The 4,601-nt window shown below is 39.7% G+C and overlaps 1 pseudogene; it reads left to right on the forward strand.

The window, feature by feature from the left end:
• The first annotated feature begins 1,511 nt into the window (after positions 1–1,511).
• LOC149812153 (transcription factor MYB32 pseudogene) lies at positions 1,512–4,329 on the forward strand (annotated as a pseudogene).
• The last annotated feature ends 272 nt before the right edge of the window (positions 4,330–4,601 follow it).

A 4,601-nucleotide genomic window follows, 5' to 3' on the forward strand; every position in this document is an offset into this window, starting at 1 on the left:
TCCCCTGGGCACTGTGCCGTGGGGGTGCAGGCCAAGGCCAAGGCTTTAAAGGCTACAACCACCATATATTGATTGACAGCTCTGCCCTTCCCACCATTGCTTCGATACAACATCATCGTAATGGTGTCTGAAAATGGTGAGCTATTTGCTGTTCTTTTGGTAATACACAATACCCTGACATCTTGGGGTTTTATACTCTAAAATGACAGTAATGGTTGAGGGTTTATGTAGGCATATAGAATTGTAGAAAACAATAGTAAAATTGTTGTCATGCTTACTTCAGAGACTGTGCCTTGAATACTTGAGTTCCCAGGAGTTTTTCCTCTCAAAAAACCAAAAGAAAACTAGGAGATTTACATACGACTGCCATAGTTATGATGATTGAACTAAGTAGACATGAAACTATTTCGGCTTAATTTGTTGGTTAGTTAGGACTCAGATATGCATGATTCCCTGTAATTCTTTTTAGATATGCGCTGATCAGCAATGGGAGGCATCAAATGCAATATCTGTGGTTGCTCCGATTTCATCAACAAACTATCAAGTTCAATGTGGAATAGATGCACTGTATCAAATTTTTTGCCTCAGATTTTAGTTCTAATGATCTTATAATGAATAATAGAATTGTTGTATGGTAGGCAGAATCATAGATTTCATTTACTCAACTTTATTTAACAAGGAAAGCAAGGAAATGGATCTAAATCTTTATAAACAAGTAGCCAAGAAACTATTTCCCTGAAAGCAAGGAAAAGGATCTAAATCTTTGTATAATTTCTCAGTATGCTTCATATTTACCAAAAAGCCGCAAGCAATGGGTAAAGAGGAAGCAGAAAAGTGAGTTAAAAAGTAGTATGAAGTGCCATTCGTTTTGAAAGCCATTTTGGAAGTGTGCGAGAAGTAAAAAAGGAAACGTGAAGGAAACGAGGGGAAAAAGTGGAAAGCGAGGGAAAAGCCAAAAAAAAAAATTAATAACATGAAAAACACTAAAAAACAAGAAGCTAGCGAGTGGGAAGCGAACAAAAAGCGAGTGGAAAATGAAAATGACGTGAGAGGGCACTCTTCCCCTTTTCCAAAGGTCCCACTTTTGAAAACTCTATTCTGGGAGTGCACGCTTTCAGTAATTATGGTATGAACTGTTTGAAACTTCAAACGTTTTTCTACATGGGATAATTAAATTTCCACTTAAACTAGAGGTCTTAATTTCGCCAACAATGGCGACAATGAAAGTTACATGGTTTGATCATGCCAGTATATGCATACACTAACAAATACAAAAAAAAAACAAAAACAAAAAGCTTATGCATTGGATTTTCATAAGACTACAAGTAATGACAAGATTGGAATGTGTTATGTGACTGTACCTAATCTGCCCTCCCCCTTTAGGGCAGGTGTAGTAGATTCCACGGAAGTTTGGGTCTCTTGTTATCCCTCACCTTGCAGTCAGCAGGAGACTTGCTATAAAAGTCCACACACACTTCGTTTCTAGACGTGTATAGCCCATAGTCTCCACAATGGGTAGAAGTCCTTGCTGCTCAAAGGAGGGCCTCAACAGAGGATCTTGGACTGCTCAAGAAGACAAAATCCTGATCGACTACGTCAAGTCTCATGGTGAAGGAAGATGGAGAACTCTACCTAAGAAAGCAGGTAGTTTCTTACTCAAAACCCGCACTTGAGAGAGAGAGAGAGTACCTGCTTTCTTATTTTTCTACATGTCAATGATATCTTCTTTCAAGAGAGAGAGAGAGAGAGACGCAGGCGGGGAACGAGAATCAATTGTTTAGAGTTGTTTGCTGCCCTATGCACAGGAAACGGATCCCATCATTTGAAATAGGATGGGTTTCATCATACATTCAATCCCAACATGAAATAGTAGCTCTTTGTGTTTTTTAGTTTTTTCGTTTTAATATTGGATATGCAGTAAAATAAGTCGATAACCATGCGGCTGGTTTGCATCCACGACTAATTCATGCAATTTTTTATGTCAATCTTTGTGGGAATATTCAATGCCTGAGTAAGGAATGTCCCCTAGGCGCTGTGCCGTGGGAGGACAAGGTTTTAAAGGCTACAACCTAAGAATTGGAGTTTCTAAACATGCAGAAACCTTCCAAAGCTGATTCAATTTCTTTGTCTCTCATCTTGAACTGGCTTCTTTTTACACTCTCTTCATATGCCAGCTGAATCGACTCTCTTGCCTTGGCTGTTCGATCACAACCTGGCTCAACAGTCCTTTGCGGCCTAGGCCACCCACTGGGGGTATATTATCTAGCTAAGAGGAGGCCCATTAAGTGACCCCCATATTCCTAGGTCGGTTTCTCGTTATTAAAAGAAAATCATGGCTAGCACCGCTATCGTAATTAATCATTAATTTGGTAATATCTTTTTTTTTTTAAAGACATTATTTTGGTAATATCATCCAAGACGGTCTCTCAAAATCTATATGCATTTTGTGAATCCCATGTTTGATTGCGGCATTTTTAACTCTTTTTGCAGGATTAAATCGTTGTGGGAAAAGCTGTAGGCTTCGTTGGTTGAATTATCTGAGACCTGATATCAAGAGAGGAAATATTTCAGATGATGAGGAAGAGCTCATCATCAGAATGCATAAGCTCCTTGGAAACAGGTGATCCTTCTCTCTTGATACTTAGTCGACACTTGTATCCAAATTTTGGGTCTTGGAATTCCAAAAATCACCACCTTTCTCCACACATAAACAATCATTGGGCAACTAATAAAAAGATGAATGAAGCTTTCTTCCTCTTTACGACATAGAGGGCACATACCTGCAATTTGCATTCCCATTCTTTTTAATCTCATTTGAGTCAAAAGCATGACCTCTCCCAGTTCGGTTCCACTCATCCCCTATCTTCGTAACCTTCTTAAATCTTACGATGCAAGTTGGTTTGATCAAATCTGATGGATTCAGCATAGTCGATATTCATAAGAATTGACCCATGGGTTGTATTTTTTTTATAAAAAAATGTGATTTTTTAAATCTCAAAATTTTGTGTTTTGTCAACCGTTGAATTTTGAATCGCCGAAAAATCAGGAACACAGTTTGGGTGATTTAAATTACTATCTTCACAAAATGAATGATGAATTTCACATTTATAGTCTGATTTGATCAAAACAATTTGCATCAACGAAATCCAAAATAGGGGTACGAAGATAGGGATGACTTTGGGAATGAGTGAAACTGATTTGGCCCATAGTCAATATATTATGAACAAAAAAAATGATGACTTGTACTAATTAAAGAAACCATTCCCCAACAAAAGCAGATGAGTGCCCCCCCCATTAAAAGTAGCCAACAGTGGAACCATTACGGGTTCACATCAAACTCATTAAGATTTAAGAAAAAAGGAGCCGACTGAAAGGTGCTTTTCAATTATTGATCACCTATATAGCTAGTGAGTTTTGCCGAACTAAAATCAACTCTTTCTCTGATCTCTCTCTCTCCCTAAAAATCATGAATGAGGTCCGCTGCCTATGACACTTTGCTGGATTATTTCTTTCCTGAAAGAAATTTCTCCCAAATGAGCACCTCAAAAAAAAAAAAAGTACCTGAATTCCATCACTTCATCAGTGATGAGGGCAACGTAGGTGGTCTTGGCTAATAAATTGTATACAGTAAACCTAGTAAATTGGTAAAACTAACCTGGTGAATGACGCGAGTTGTTGTTGTTGTTGGGTTGGTGAAGATGGTCTCTGATAGCAGGCAGACTACCAGGTCGTACAGACAATGAAATAAAGAACTACTGGAACACCAACCTGGTCAAGAAGCTGCAGCAGAAGCAAACACCCTTATCTACCCAGAAACGCACCAGCCCTAGGAAGACCAAGAATCCGTTGAAAAGATCGGCAAGCAAGCGGCAGAGGAGCGATGGCAAGCCGCGAGAGAGCCCGGCGGTTCGCGTGGCGGCCATGAGCTGCATGGACACCATGAATCCACCATCTGATGAGCTCAACAACTGCATGGTAGCAGCTAAGAACGAATCAGCCAGAGAGAGTCAAGAGGACACATCCCACATAAACGTTAAAGAAGTGGCATATGAGGACGGTTTCAAGGATGTGAATGTTGGTGGGCGCTATATTGAGATATCCGATTTGATAGACTATGAGCTGTTGAGATTCAATGGTGAGGGGTTGGTCAATGATGTAGAGGGTGACAATAACAAAGATGGGGTTGGGATGGAATGTGGGGAACCAAGCTATCATTTGCACCAAGCCATGCTCGAGGAGTTGATGGGGGACGCTTGCGCTGGACCCAGCTTGGCTTCTCAGATGGAGTCCTTGTGTGCCTTCTTGGACTCGGAAGTGGGATGGATATGACCATATTTGAATAAGTTTGAAGCCAAAAGGACAAATATTTACAAATATCATCATAATGAAGGATTTGGATCTCCAGTTCATTCTCTCATAGATACGATAATCTAGGGTCTGAACGCCAATATATAAGTTGTTAATGAAGAACTACATCTCCTTTTATGTATGATATCTCCTAGAGACATGTCAATGGTGTGCATTCAAATTTAAAAAGAGGTCATTTAATCTTTGTGTATACGTGGGCGTGTGTATGTTTCTACGTGCAATAGGTGAGTCCA

Source organism: Nuphar pumila, chromosome 17, assembly GCF_984573655.1.
Source record: "Nuphar pumila chromosome 17, dmNupPumi1.hap1.1, whole genome shotgun sequence".
In the NCBI taxonomy this organism is placed as follows: Eukaryota; Viridiplantae; Streptophyta; class Magnoliopsida; order Nymphaeales; family Nymphaeaceae; genus Nuphar; species Nuphar pumila.